This window comes from Galeopterus variegatus, unplaced genomic scaffold (assembly GCF_000696425.1).
Source record: "Galeopterus variegatus unplaced genomic scaffold, G_variegatus-3.0.2 Scaffold5337, whole genome shotgun sequence".
Classification (NCBI taxonomy): domain Eukaryota; kingdom Metazoa; phylum Chordata; class Mammalia; order Dermoptera; family Cynocephalidae; genus Galeopterus; species Galeopterus variegatus.
In genome coordinates this window covers 85,699-101,684 of record NW_007731448.1, presented here as the reverse complement: position 1 = coordinate 101,684, position 15,986 = coordinate 85,699, and the positions used below count along the sequence as shown (strand labels likewise).

The 15,986-nt window shown below is 40.1% G+C and overlaps 1 protein-coding gene across 1 annotated transcript in view; it reads left to right on the top strand.

Moving 5' to 3' along the window:
* JADE3 (jade family PHD finger 3) overlaps nt 1-15,986 on the top strand; it is a 131,906-nt gene that overhangs the window by 35,424 nt on the left and 80,496 nt on the right. Inside the window, exon 2 of the mRNA XM_008589268.1 lies at nt 5,488-5,555. The gene's annotated coding sequence lies outside the window, so the exon portion shown is untranslated. The remainder of the gene's footprint in view (nt 1-5,487; nt 5,556-15,986) is intronic.

Genomic DNA, 15,986 nt, shown 5'->3' with positions numbered 1-15,986 from the left:
ACCGGTCTCCACATGGGATCCGAACCCTCGGTGGGAGCGCTGCCGCGCTCCCAAGAGGCGCACTCTCCAGTGCGCCACCGGGCCGGCCCCTCCATATGTTTTTGAGGCTACTCACTTATCTTTCCTTGATAGGTTGTTCTTTATTCCCAAGCCAACATCTGCTTCTAGGAATTCTCACCATTGTTCCCAGCTCTTCCATTCGTAGCCACACAGAGCAAATCTCCTTTGTCCAAAATATTTCAAGCCATCTATTTTCCTACTTCTCATTTCCCTTTCTCCCACCTGTGGTCTTTTAGGCTAAAACATTCTTGGTTTTTTCAACAACTTATTTCAAGGATTTTAATACAATGGAAAAATTCAAAGAATAGTATAATGAATACTCATGTTCTCCACCAGCCAGAATTATCAACAATTAAGATTTTGTCATATTTTTCTTTTTCTTAAATAAAGAAATTAAAACATTACAGAAATGGTTATTTCCCCTTTGGTCACGTCTTCTACTGTCATTCTCCTCCCTCCTAAGTTTTATACATATATAGGTAAGTATAAACAATATTTAGATTTGTTTTGCATCTGTTTTTTTTTTTTTTTCCTTTTTTGAGACCAGCCGCACCGCGCTCAGCCAGTGAGCGCACCGGCAGCCATCCCTATATAGGATCCGAACCCACAGGGGGGGGGGGGGGGGGGGGAGTGAAGCTGCGCTCCCAGCGCTGCACTCTCCCGAGTGCGCCATGGGCTCAGCCCCACATCTGTGTTTTAATGTACATAAATGGTATTATGGATGTGTATGTTTTTTCCATACAATAAAGGTCTTCAATCTTTTCATATGTTTTCTTTTTTTATTATTCTATTTTATTTACTTATTTTTTTGGCAGCTTGCTAGTATGGGGATCCAAACCCTTGAGCATGGTGTTATAACATCACACTCTAACCAGCTGAGCTAACTGGCCAGCCCCTTTTCATATGTTTTCTATTAATCTTTCCATACTATGTATTGTATTGATCATTATATATAACATAATATTATAATGTTTTTGGCTGTCTGCCATTTGGGCATATGGTAAAGTGTAGTTCCTGTCCATTTTGAAGTTAGGTGTGGCCATGTGACTTGCTTTAGTCAATGAGATGTCAGCAAAAGTAATGGGCACACTTCCAAATGGAAGTTTTAAGAGCCAGTATGAGATTTGCCACATTCCATTCCTCTGGCAGATAGAGATGGAGACTTTGACAACTTGAGTCAAGAATAACTACAATAAGCTGTCCTGCCAACTCACTTTAATCATGTAGCATAAGGAATAATTAGACTTTAGTTGTGTTAAGCCACTCAGATTTTAGGTTCCTTTTGTTACCTTGCCAAACTCAGCCCATTGTGATTGATATGTAGACCTACTTCATTGTTTTTGTCATTGTTGTTTTGGTTTTTTGTTTGTTTGTTTGTTTGTTTTTAAAGATGACTGGTAAGGGGATCTTAACCCTTGACTTGGTGTTGTCAGCACCACGCTTTCCCAAGTGAGCTAACCGGCCATCCCTATATAGGGATCCGAACCCGTGGCCTTGGTGTTATCAGCACCACACTCTCCCAAGTGAGCCATGGCCTGGCCCCCTACTTCGTTGTTTTTAACTGCTGCAAAATATTCCAGAGTTTCTACAGACCTCATTCTGTCTAGCCATTCTCCTATTGACAGAAGCCTATGTACTTCCTGAATTTTGCTTTTATCAACAATTCTGTATTGTTCATTGTGCAAATTTATGAGGTTTTCTGGGATATATATCTAGAAATAGGATTGTTGGGTCATAGAGTGTGGATATTTTCAGTTTTACAAGATTCTTTTTTTGCTGTTCAAAGTGGCTATACCAATCAAATTCTCACCCTTTCAACTGTCATTTGTGTTATATGATCCTCAACCTTTTTCTATTCTTGGTTCCCCTCTATGAATGCACTTTTGTTGGTCATTGTTTCTCTATGATACTCAGATTGGAACATGATTGTCCAGTTGTTGTCCAAATGAGGTAGAGATTATGTTTCTGAATTCAGCCCAAAGTTTAGTAGCTGCATCACCCTGTGGTATTTGCTGGCATCAAAGACTGAACTGCTATTATCCTGTATTTAGGAAACAGGTATTTTGTTTTATTTTGTTTTTTAATTCTAGTGACTTTACATATGTTCTAGTTAAATTTCATCCTGCTTTTGCTTATCATATTAGCTTTTGAGTTCTCCCCTTTCTTTTGATGGATATTATCCCTCCTATGGTCAATAATTTTAGGTTCATCTATGTCACTTATCAAAGTTTTGATCAAAACAGGGCCAAGGACATAGTGTCCCACTACAAAACACTTTCCTTCAAATTTACCTGTCTTCAGCCTAGATTATTTATCTTATCAGTAGGAAAATCTTGATAATCCTGATAATCTTTTGTCAGCTGTCTCCACATATGTTGTACCTATAAATAATTTTCTAATTAAACGAATTGAGTAACTAGAACAGAAAGGAGTCTGGAGTAAGTTGGGTGTGTCATGTTTTCAGAGAGCTGTGCTGGCTGCTGGTGGCTACTTTTTTCTTTCTCAAGTGCTTATCCAACCAATTCTTTATTAATCTTGTCTAGACTTTAGTTTGGAGTGAGATTCAAGCTTTTTATTTGTAATGGTTATACCCCTTTGAGAATAAGGGCGATTTTTGCCTCTCTCCAGCCTGTTGGGAGGTCTGGTTTCTGTGAGTTTCCATGAATAAGGTAGTTTTTAGCATAACGACAAGACTGTGTTCTACTCCTCAGCCAGGGTGTCTTTTCTCCCTGCACCAGAACCAAACCTGTTAGTAATTTAAGGAACTGTAAGGACTCCCAAGATTAGTAGCTTGGGTCATCACCCAAGCTTGCTGATAGTCTCTTTCTCTTGATAGTTAGGCTTGCTGATAGTCTCTTTCTCTTGTTCTTTGGGACCAACCACTTGTCTAATTCCAGTTATGTTTTTGTATGAGGGCTCTTAATTACACATGTCAGAATCCCAATTTAAATTAGCCTAAGGAGCAAAAAGAGAGTTTACTGGTAAATGAATAGTCCATGGGCTGCTGCCTTTAGGAATGGCTACATCCAGGCATTCATTACAACCCTGAATCTCCTTCCTTCACCTTTGCTTTCCTCTGATTTGGTTTCACCCTCAGGCAAACTATCTACAGCAGATGCAGTGCCTCGTTCCCAATACTTGTGCCAAAACCCTTTGTTGACTTGTTGATGTAGCCTGGGTCAAGTGCCTTAGACACAGGAGGTGTGTATGTGTTGGGGAAGGGAAGGTTGCCCTCACCCAGACCACATGGACTGAGAGTGAGCCCTCATGCATATGTTTGCTGAGTGCCCACTATGTGCCAGGCCCTGGAGTTGTTACAGCAAACAACACAGGCATGGTCTCTGCCTTCTTAAAGTGTAGGAATGTAAAAAATGGCCTTTAATGTGTTCGCAGTGATAAAGGAGAAGTTACTGGTGTTAGAAAGCAAATGACACGCGGAGGCGCTCCCACCGAGGGTTCGGATCCCACGTACAGACCGGCCGCTCACTGGCTGAGCGAGGTGCGGGCGCAACACCGAGGGTTGCGATCCCGTTGCCGGTCCCGGTCCGGTACGGGTGCGACACTGAGGGTTGCGATCCGTTGCCGGTCACGAAAAAAAAAAAAAAAAAAAAAAAAAAAAAAAAAAAAAAAAGACAAAAAAGAAAGCAAATGACAGAGTCCTGACCTAGTCTGGGGCAGGTGAGGGAAGACTGCCCTGAGGAAGTGTTGTTCGGACTGAAATCTGACATGAATAGGAGTTAGCTGTGTGAAGTAGGGTAGGGTTATGACGAGCAGTCCTGAGTAGGGGGGGTGGGATAGTATATACAGAGCTTGAAGGTAGAAAGGAGCATACTCCAGGCACAGAAAAGAGGCCAGGATATAGTTGGATCACAGAGACAGAAGTGGGGGCAGAGAGGAACAGGTGGGGACAGCACCACCTATGACAGAGCCATCTGTTTTGCAAGAGGTTTAGAAGCCATACAAAGTTTAAGCAGGGAATCAAAGTGATTAATAGTCCTGGTCCATGTGGCTAACTCACTTCCTGAGATACAGCTTAGTCTAGTCAGTTAACTAGCCAAGTCCAACCACCTGGCTGGGATTTTTAAAAAGGCATACCACAGTATCTGTTACGTGTCCAAACCTGGCTCAGGCATCACCTCTCCCAGGAAGCAGTCCTCATTGTTCCTTCCTTCCTTCTTGCCATTGGAAGAGGGTGGATATTCTTTCATTCCTATTCCCTTAGTCCCCTGTTTAGAGCACCCTCACAGTTTTGTTTACCCCATCCAGGTCTGGGCAGGACATGTGGGTGCCCAGCGAGGCTAATGATTGGCATCTATGCAAAAAAAAAAAAAAAAAGTGTTAGCAGACCTGACTTTGAAAGGCCTGCTTACAAGGTTGGCATTGAGCTGGCATCTGGGAACTTGATTTTCAGGAGAGTTCCCAGAACTGATAAGGGTGGCTCATTGTGCCTGAACTGTTTATACGAGCACTGTGGTTTATACTGAATACCTGCTTTCTTGGAGTCTAGAATTTTGGTATGTGCTAGTCAGAAGGCACCTATGTGACCAACCCCTAATAAAAACCCTGGGCACAGAGTCTCTAATGAGCTTCCCTAGTAGACACCATTTCACAGGCGTTGTCATAACTTGTTGCTGGGGAAATTAAGTGTGTCCTGTGTATACACTGGGAGAGGACTCTTAAAAGCTTGTGCCTGGTCTCCCCTGGACTGCATTTCATGAGCCTTTTCCTTTTGCTGATTTTGCTTTGTAGCCTTTCACTGTAATAAATCATAGCCGTGAGTATCATCATATGCTGAATCCTGTGAGTCCTCTGAGTAAATCACAGAACCTGGGGGTTGGTCTTGGGGACCGGTTACATAGCACCCTCGCAAGACCATTTAAAAATATTTATTCAGTGCTTAATTAAAGGAGAAAGTGAGCCTGGTGAGGAACCAGGGCAGAGAGAGAGGCTCTCTGGTGGTAGCACTGACTCCCTTTGAGGCAGTCAGTTTTGGTCCTAAACTTGCACTCTGCGCTCTATTGAACTTCAGTCCTGTGGGGGCCTAGAAAGGAGTCTGTGAAAATTGGGGAACAATAGAAGGGTTTTACACCAAGTATCATGGTCATATTTGCATTTTAGAAAGAATAAATGCCCAAGAATCAGGAAAATTTTGTGAGGGGAGTTTGCTTTATCAGATTAAAACTTACAATAAAGTTACTATAATAAAAATAGTATGGTAATAGACTGGAAATTTTGTTTAACATTCAGATTTCCCAAATTCCAGCCCAAGTTCCTTCATCAAATCTTTACTGAGTTCTTCAGTGGGCCCTGTGAGAGTGAGCATGTGAGACTCAGTTCCTCCTTGGCTCCTTGACTTCTGAGTCAGGCTATGCAAAAACAAGCATCATTTATACTGTCTACAATGGAATACTCTGAACTTGTTTTTAGGTGATTGTGATGCTGTCAGCTGTCAAAGTAGCAATGAGGGGTTCTGAATTCAGCACCTAGGAAAAACGGTAAGTGAACAAAGAACTTTTTACCATTCTCCTGTGAATTGCTGATATTTAAAATCACTATATATTAATAGTTTAGGAATAGTTTCGGCACTTTTAATTTTATAGTTTTTCAGTTGGTAAAAATGAAATGCTCCTGTTTCCACAATCTGCTACCATTGTTTTGTCTTTCGTTGTGTGTCAGGGGTGGTGTTTCCTAAGGGAAAACTTAATTAGATTGTGCAGTAATCTTGGGGAAATAAAGAAAGCTGGTTCTATAAAATACACTGGATGAAAGATCTTATTAAAAACTTTTTTTGTGTGTCCTTTTTGAGACCAGCCACACAGCGCTCAGCCAGTGAGCGCTGTGAGCACACTGGTCATCCCTAAATAGGATCCGAACCCGCGGCGCAGTGCCGCACTCTCCTGAGTGCGCCACAGGCTCAGCCCTTATTAAAAACTTTTGAAGGAGAAAAACATTCTGTGCTGAGGGAACAGAGGTGGGATGATGGACTTTTGCTGTCCTTGTTTTGCATTTCTAACAGTAAGCTCGAAAGCACAGGATCTTCTGACCATTGAAGCTGAAATTATGTATGCAGTGTTTCTCGTGAAATAACATTTACCATTAAAAAAAAGATTGTATTTTTACTTGTCGTGGGTAATTCTAAAGATTTCTATACAGAAAATTCTAAAAATGTGAATGCAGAAAGTTCACCAGCTCAAAACGCACACAAGCACACAAAAGCATTACATTGATTACATGTGTGTATATTGGCCAGTTCCTGAAATGGTGTCTCAGAAGGATTAAAATCGAGCCTCTGTTCTGAGCATGTGGTGTTGGCTGTGGCCTGGGAGTGTGCCAGTTAGTCAAAGCACCTGTGCCTCTTCATAGGGTCTTGCTGCGGCTGCCCAGGAAGATAGAGGGGAACTGCCTCACGACTCCTGCCTGTGAGTCTTCTCCTTCTCTGACAAGACACCCCGAGCTGCTGGTATAGCCATCTGGCTACAATGCTGGGGCAGGAAAAGCAGAAGAAACTAGAATAAAGTAAAGCGCGCGCACACACATACCCCCACTGCCACCAAGCCCATGCTGATAGTAATGATCAGAACACCTTTTTGTCAACAACTTCCTCTTGCATTAAATAACACTCAGGAATCCTGGGTGCGACGGCCTATTTGCAGTGTGCAAATGGAACATGGGAAGAAGGTGCTCACATCTGACCTAGAAATTTGAGATGTAGGTGGAGAGACCTAATACTACACTGGGGACCTACAGTCCAATTACCTTGAGTCTGATAAGTGGAATACAACTCCTAAAGGAAACTAGGTGTTTTGAACTAAGATAAAATGTATTTATAAGAGAGGCTTCATGTATTTCTTTCTTTGTTTATTACTAGTTCTCAAAAGTTCATAGGAATTAAAGTTCTCTAGAGTATGTGAGAGCTTTGGAGACAGAGAGAGAAACAAAAGAAAGGAGGCTTTTCTTTTTTGCTTATTTTTGTTTGTGAGCAAAATCCTGCAGTATTAGATTGAACCATATGAAATTGCTGATATGCAAACATTTTGACCTAACACCATGGCAATTTTATCTGTTTTAACATAACGTAAACTAATTTCACCACACAAATGCTTTGAAAATATTCTCAGCTTATTATTGTATTGGGCTTAGCTTCATTGGGAGGAAAAGTTCTCATTCTTAGAGAATCTTTATTCTTTATAATAATTTGTGACATATCCATCTGTTATCAAAGTATTGTATTTTTAACTTGGATATTTTTGAGAGAGAATCCCAAAGAAATCCAAAACCTCAAAGTCTGCTATCTAAAATACAATGGCATTGTGATCTATGGTTTAGGGTGAGTGAAGTAGCCCAGGATGTTTATTTAGTTCATTTCTGGCTCAGTTCTTGATTCACTAGGCCTTCTTAGGCAGTCATTAGGCATGGCATGATTTACAAAACAGTTGCTTTTCCAACATTTCATAACCTCATCCTTAAAATGCATGTTGGAAGCTAGATATTTACTCCCTTGCTCAGAATGTTTTTGGAACTCTCCTTTTGGAATTACCTTCAGAACCATTTATAAGGCACCTGAGGAATTAATTATTCACTTCACCCTGTACTGGCCAGCTGCAAGAAAAAAGAATTTTTTTTCACTTTATTCATTAAGTATTTATTTGAGTCATGTGTAATGCCGGGCATTACAGTGGGGTACAGACAGATGACATGCGAGGGGTGTGAACAGATGCATGCATTCGAGAAAGTACCAGGACGTGTGAGTAGGAAGCAGTAAGGGGCTTAGCTTCACTGGCGAAGAGACTTGTGCAAGGAAAATAAGACTGGAAAGGTGAGCTGTGGCCACATGGTGGAGTGCCTCAGATGCTAGCCCTAGATGTTTGAAATTTGTTTTGTGAGCGGTAGGGAGCTATTGAAGGTTTTTGTGCATTTGGAGTTTTAACCTGCCAGCTAATGACATTAGAATTGGAATTATAAATCAGCCTTGCAATTTATTTTCCCAGCTTGTTTCTTACTAAAACTGGTTTCACACACCTCGATTGCATGTTCACTTGAATTGACTTGGAATAAAATTTGATTGTTTCCAAAAATCAAATTCACTCTCAAAGGAAAAAATTGCCTCCGTTGGCTTTATTCAAAGAAACATGATATGCCAAAGGAACAGAAGGCAAATCCAAACAAAACATGTATTTTCAGAAATTGCATTGTTGGAATAAACATTTGCTGCCCGAGAGGGTCTCTTGGAAGTCTGCCTGTAATTGGATGTGTGAGTTCTGGTATATTTGTTTTTTAAAAATTACTTCATAGTTTTATGTGTATAATTAATCTTTTGAATTGGTATCTGCCCTGCCTTTAGTGGAGTGCACTGAAGGGTAACACTGGTACAGATAAAGAGGATGGGATTATAACTAAAAAGAATAGGGATTCTAATAGCAATGTTAAGTTGTTATTAAAGAGTTTTAAACTTCAGGAGTGAGGTAGTAGGGGTGCTGTGATGTGTTACTCTGACCTTCCTATGTAACTAGTTGCAGGTGCCACTTATCTCTGTTCTGGGGAGGTACCTTATGGCTGGCTGCCTTGGCATCAGATAGGATGAGAAGCTTGCAGATAGAGTGACACTTGTTATTTGTATGACTGTTACTATATGCTTTTTCTTTTGGGTCAGGTACTTGACCCCTCTGTGACCCTGGCATTAGCTAGAGTGTCTTCCTCAGTGGAACCCAGCAATAGCAGTGCCTACTTTGGAGATCTAGCTGGTGCCTAAAGCAATTCAGTGTAGCAGGACCTGAGGTATGTGATGAAATTTCCATTCTATAGTTAATCATTAAAAACTGCTTTCCAAATTCTCTCAGTTAACTATTGCTGTATAACTAGCCACTTCAAAAGTTAGTGGCTTAAAATAGCAATTATTTATTTAGTTCATTCTGTGGGTCAATCATTTGGGCTGGGTTCAGCTGAGCAGTTCTGTTCTTCTCAGCTCTGGTCTCCCTTATGCCTGGGTCAACTACAGGTCAGGAAGGAGCTCTGCTTCTGAGGTTGTCCTGCTGTCAACTGTGAGACAATGGGAGAACTAGGTTACACATCTCATCCTGCAGCAGCCTAGCCCACGCTTGCTTTCATGGCAGCTGGGCAGGTTTCTAAGAATGATTAGAAGCATCAAGGCATCTTGAGGCCTGGGCTTAGAACTGGCACACCATCACCTCTACTGCATTCTGTTGCCCTAAGCAAGTCACAAAGCCAGTCCAAATTCAAGGAGCTGCAAAGTCACCTTGAAAAAGGGCATGGTAAAGAAAAGGGTGAAAAATTGGAGCTGTTTTTGTCATCTATCACACAAATGCAGATTACTCTTCTTGAAGGCTACAGTTACTCCTGAAACACTTAAAAACTGTTCTATATGTTCAGAGTTAAAGACAGTTCAGAAACAAGTAGGAAAGTATTAATAGTTTGCATGTTAGGACCCTGATGACAGTCATTTTGTGAAGATGAATTTTTCTGAAACTTGGATGCTCTGATACCTGGATGTACTTCATATTTTAAGTCAGTCATTAATTCTGTATCCTTGCTACAAAATTACATGAAGTCCGTAAATAGAGGTTTAAAACATGGCTACAAATTCCTTGACATTCCTCTCATCAGGAGGTGGGGCCTGTGTCTCTTTCCACTTAAATCTGGGTGAGCTTGTGTCTAATTCAATACAATAGAGTATGTGCCTTCTGAGGATAAGTCATAAAAGGTAATGCAACTTCTGCCTTGTTCATTGGAACATTCATGTTGGAACCCCTGAGTTGCCGTGTCAAGTCCGACTACCCTGAGGCCATCCATGTAGAGACCTCATGTAGGCACTCTGAAGATAGTCCCTGCTAAGCCCAGCCATCCCAGTCAAAGGCCTCAGATGAGTGTAGAAGCCTCCAGATGATTCCAGCTGTTTGAGTCTTCACAACTGAGATTCCATACATTGTAAAGTAGAAAAAAGCCACCCTCCTGTGCCTTATCTGAATTCCTGATCCACAGAACTTACCAGGTGATAAAGTGGTGGTGGTTTTATGTCACAGAGTTTTGCAGCAGTTTGTTATATAGCAGTCAATAACGAACAGCATAAATGAATGGGCATGGCTGTTGTAGTCTAATAAAACTTTATTTATGGATGCTGAGATATGAGTTTCGCATAATTTTTACATGTCACAAAATATTCTCCTCAGTTTCTTTTCTAACCATTTAAAAATGTAAAAACAATTCTTATCTTCCAAGCCATACCAAAAATAATCAGTGATCTAGTTTTGGCCTATGAGCTGTAGTTTGCTGACCCCTGATCTAAAAGATCGCATGGTACTTATAAAATTTAAATTTAAAGTCTTGTGGTCAGGATGGCTCTGGTTTCATACTTTAAACTCATATCTCCTTTCTAAACAAAGTTATAACAGATAAAATAAAGAATTAGAAAGACATATCTGTGATCAAGAAAAGATAAATCTCTGGACCAAAACCAGATCAGACCATAAGTAGGGATTGTTAGTCATGGGCCTCTAATTACTGATGTGCTGGACTTTCAGGTCCAGAAAAAAGATAGAGATGGCTGGGAATTGTATTTCTGTAGATAATGGGGATTAAAACATTCAGTAAATGGAGGAAATAATCCCTGACTGTGTGAAGTCAGGGATTGCCCATGAACAGAGGCAGAAAAAGACGTTACTTTTTGTTCAGAGTGGCAGGCAGGAGAGCAGAGAGAGACTCGGGGGCAAGGTCAAATGTATTACTGTCTCACTGTCTAAATCTGTACTTTTCTCCCTATTGGTGGGATGGGACTGAGAATCCTGGGAGGAAGTGACTCAATGGAGAGGGTGAATGAAGAGAGAGAAATAGATGTTCTCCAAACTGCAAACTAAAATTTCAAGGTGGTGAAAACAGTCATCTATATTAGCAACCAGTAAATAAATTCACTCCCAATGAGAATCATTTTATGATGACTGAAGTTTAAGGTTTTCAAAGAGATAAAGGAAGAATAATATCCATTACAAAATTTTTAAAAATCTAGCCCATACCTGGCAGGAACTCATATTCTAGTTGGAGATTTTATAACATATAGTATGTGGTTAAGAAATAGTTTAAATTAATGATAGTGCTATACACAGGCCACTCTTAGAGCATACTGCTGTTGGGATTGTCAAGGTGTGGCTGGATCAGGCAAGGGAAGCTCCCTAGAGGAGGTGATGTGTTTGATTATAAGGATGGGTTTATATGTTTTAAAAGGGCTGGCCAGTTAGCTTGGTTAGAGTGTGGTGTTATAACACCAAGGTCAAGGGTTCAGATCCCGGTACTGGTCAGCTACCAAAATAAATAAATAAATAAAATGAGCAATAAAAGTGCTTATAAGGACCAGTTTATATGTTTTAAAAGTGAGGAAGCAAAATAAAAGGAAAGTAAGAAAAGAAAATGATGGCCAAGATGGGAAAGGAACATTGATTTAGAAGAATATTTTGGAGGTTAACTTGGCAGGATTTAATGATTGATTAGGTGTTTCAGGGTGAGATAAAGGAAAGAGTTGATAGATTTTTCTAGATTTCTGTGACTGAATAGAGCAGCATGCCAACTGAGACTCCTAGAAGGGAGGAAGAGGCAGTATGGAAGGGAACATAGTCGCCTCAGTGTTGATCATCTTCCAGGTTGATGTACCTGGTTGGCAAGATTTTTCTTCTTTTTTGTGTTCTCTTCCTTCCTTTCTCCTTTTCTTTTCTATTCTTTTCCTTCCCTCCCTCCCTTCCTTTTTTTCAAATCTGAAGTTGTACAAAAAGTTTGGACTGCGGGGGGGGACCCTGTTGTGGGAGGTATCAGCATCGGGTAGGGCACTTTGGAGAACCACCATCCTTACAAGACTGTTAGAGGAATTAAAATATGTTAGAGAGCATCACATGGAACCTGAAAAAAGCTTTTAGAAGCCAAGGGAGTTGTTTGAAGAGGGGCAGAGGGAGTGACCAGCATGTCAAATGCAGCATTACAGGTTGGGAAAGAGATGAAGGTTGGGAAATATGCACAGACTAGTGACCTTTTTAAGAATTCTGGTGTGGTAGAAGTCAGTTGAGGAGAGACTGAGAGTAAGGAAGGGGAGATATACTGTAGACTGCTTTTTGAGGAGTTTGCAAGAGAAGGGAAAGAAAGAAATTGGATATTAGCTAGACAGAAATGAAGTAGGGTCAAGAGATGGTTTGGGGATAAAGCTAGAGAGAGATTTGAACCTGTCAACAGGTACAAATTTAGTATAAAGACAGAGTTTCGAAGTTAAAAGGCAGATTTTTTTCTGTTTATTGAAAATCATTCCTTTGTTTAGAGCTGTCTAGACATTGGAATGGATTGCCTTGATAGATAGTGAGCTCCCTGTCACTAGAGTAGTCAAGTAGAGGTTAGATGTTTTCTGGTCCACCATGTAGAAAAATATATTGGTGAGTCCCTTCAGGAGTTTTAGCCTGTGTTCAGTTCCCAGCAGTTTTCCCAAAGTTGCCTTAAGTTATAAACTAATGAGTTATTCTGTGGACCTGCCTTGCCTGGCAGCTCTCCAGAGATTTGTTGAATCATTGGGTCAAGTTAATTTATTTGCCTTTGATCTTGAAAGATGAAATTAAACTGCAGATTCTCAGATAAGAAAATACTGAGGCTTAGGGTTTAGAAAAGTTTCATCATGATGAACAATCAACCAGGCTCTGGGCACACAGGTATTTTTGACAAGGTAGTCACTTTCACACACTCACAGCAACAATAAGTCCTTGTTTTAAAATTTTGGGAGTATTATTTTTTATCTGTCCATCATTTTTGTAAAACATCTTTACTCAGAATAATGAAAATAATTCTGAGATAGCAAGAGAAATGGATAGAGGAAAAATCTGCTTCCTTTTCTCTGTTTCATATTCCTATTTAGATGTTTTTTAGTTTACATAGAATTTTGGTTTTCTAGGACCAAGAGGAGGTAATTAGGTTCCATCCATGCTCAGTAGTCCTCATCTTAGATCTTTCAGTGATCTTTCCAGTTAGCATGTAAAACAATTCAGGGGTAACTTTTGCTGTTTTTTCTCAAATGACTTATCTGTATCCAAATCTGGCTTCCTGTGAGTACTAGAGCATGAACAACATAAATGACTGAACTTAACTAATTCTCAGAAAGCCACATTTTAGTCAGTACTTTCCAACTTTCTCACTCATCTTTTCTTTTTTTTTAACAGAGCTAACACGTGATATAACTAATTGATTAGAGTTTTATTTCTTAAGTTATGCATTATCTGTTAACCTTTTAAAATGCTAATAAGTAGTAAAATGACTAAAATCCAGGCAAGGGAAACTAGAAAATGCAAGTATTGGAAAACAGCTCCCCATTCCCAAAGAAAAACCAGGAACACCAGGTGTGGTGAATATTTATCTTTTGAGGAAAAATAGATACATCCTTCTTACCAACTGACTTGCCTTCTTATGGGCCCACAGATAGTACCCAGGCCTGTAAGTTTTACCTATTTTTTAGCCTGTTTGTTTCCTTGCTCTGGGAGAGTATAGTAAGTGAAAAACTCACAAGACTACCATAGGTTGTTTTTTTTCTTACCTCAAATTAATACTTTCCAGATATGTTAGGAACATGAATAAACTGCCCTTTTTATCATATACTTGCTTTTTTAACAGTTAATTTTTTTTTTTTTTTTTTGAGATAAGAAATTTAGGCAGAAGTTGCAAGAATGGCGCAGAGAGTAAACTTCCTGTTCCAGACAGGATGGAGTAGAAACATTTCACTCTACTCCAATTAAGTATAGTGATATAGGGAGTGTAAAAGTAAATGGATGGAAAAAGATATTCCATGCAAACACCAATCAAAAGAAAACTGGAGTGGCTATACTAATATCATACAAATTAGATATCACAGCAAAGAAAACTATCAGAGACAAAAAGAAGCACTACATAATGATGCAGAGGGTCAGTTCATCAAGAAGACATAGCAGTCTTAAATGTATGCACACCAAGTAACAGAGCTTCAAAGTATATGAAGCAAAACCCAGCACAACTGAATTGAGAAGTAGACAAATCCACAATTATAGTTGAGAACTTCAGTACTTCTCTTTTAGTAGTTGATAGAACCAGCAGACAGAAAATCAGCAAGGATATAGAAGAGATAACACCAGCAGTCGACCAGATCTAACTGACATTCATAGAATGCTTCATCCAACAATATACTTACTTTTCAAGTACACACACATTAACCAAGATAGACTATATCTCAGGTCATAAAACAAACCTCAACAAATATAAAAGAATTGAAATCATACAGAGAACCAAAGTAGGAATCAAAAACACTACAGGAAAGTCTCCAAACACTTGGAAACTAAACACACTTCTCACTAATCCATGGTTGAAGGAAGAAGTCTCAAGCGAATTAAAAAAAAAAAAAAAATAGACTGGCCTGAATGCCAAAATGTAAATGAAAATACAGCATATCAAAACTTGTGGGATGTAACTTAGTGCCAAGAGGGAAATTTGTAGCACTAAATGCTTATATGAGGAAAAGATGAAAGGTCTCAAATGAATATTCTAAGCTTCCACCTCAAGAAACTAGAAAAAGAAGAGCAAAATAAACCCAAAACAAGCAGAAGGAAGGAAATAATAAAGAAAAGAACAGACATTAATGTAACTGAAAACAAAAACAATGAATCTAAAAGCTGGTTCTTTGGCAAGAGAGATTCTGACTTAATTGATAATGGGTGCAGTTTGGGCATTGGGATTTAACCTGCTATTGGCATCTGTATCCCATACCCTTTCATTTTTCCTTGTGGCCATTTATTTTCACTCATTTTTTGGTGCCCTCAAAGTCAGTACTGACTTGTACGTTAACTTCTGTGTCTGACTGCTCCTTTGCAATGGGCATTGCTCTGACCTGAGGTGAACATTTAACAGCAACCCATCCTTCACACCCATATGCACCTTGATTGATCTTGGGATTAACCCTGAAACCCCCCCTCTGATTGGTTTATCACACATCATTGGTTACTTGTTTTAGGCTGTGATCACCCAAGCCACAGTGACAATGTGTCTGGTGCACCTGGTCCTGTGACCCTGGCTCTGAGGGAGCTGAAAGAATTTCTCAGTTGTTTCCTCTTCTGTCCCCTTTCTGGTGGCCAGTGCAGTGCCTGCCTATTAGCACAGTATTAACAGTTGGTATGCGGTGGATTTGAACTTGCTCAGTAAGTTTGGGATTATTTCTGGGTGTTTGACCTTATATGTGAGGCTTACATGCCTGTTACTACTAAAGCTTGGGATAAAGGTTATTTTTCCTCCTAATAAATTCTGATGATTACTCTAGATCAGATGTTATTATAAATGTTTTGGCGGTACATGTGGGTAAAAATTTCAGTATGGAAGCAACTCAGCAGCAGATAAGACATAATGGAAATCATTTTAAAAAATCATTTCTATCTGGGGAAAGAATTATATATTTCATAATAAAAGCAATTTTTATTGTTACTTTATTCTTAAGAGGTTTTATCTGCAAAAGGGATTTATGTTTTGTACATATATATCTTTTCTCTTCTTAAGATGTCAAGCCTGGGGCTGGCCCGGTGGCGTACTGCTACAGTGCGCCGCTTGGGAGCGCGGCGGCGCTCCCGCCGAGGGTTCGGACCCCACATACAGACCGGCCGCTCACTGGCTGAGCGAGGTGCAGGCGCAACGCCGAGGGTTGCGATCCCGTTGCCGGTCCTGGTCTGGTGCAGGCGCGACACTGAGGGTTGCGATCCGTTGCCGGTCATGAAAAAAGACAAAAAGGAAAAAAAAAAAAAAGATGTCAAGCCTACTTATTTATCTGGGTAGTTGAAATTTCTGAATATACATACGTAAATTAAAAGGAAAATGTACTGGGGCCGGCCCGGTGGCGCACTGGATAGTGCGCCACTTGGGAACCGCGGGGGGGCGCCCCCCCG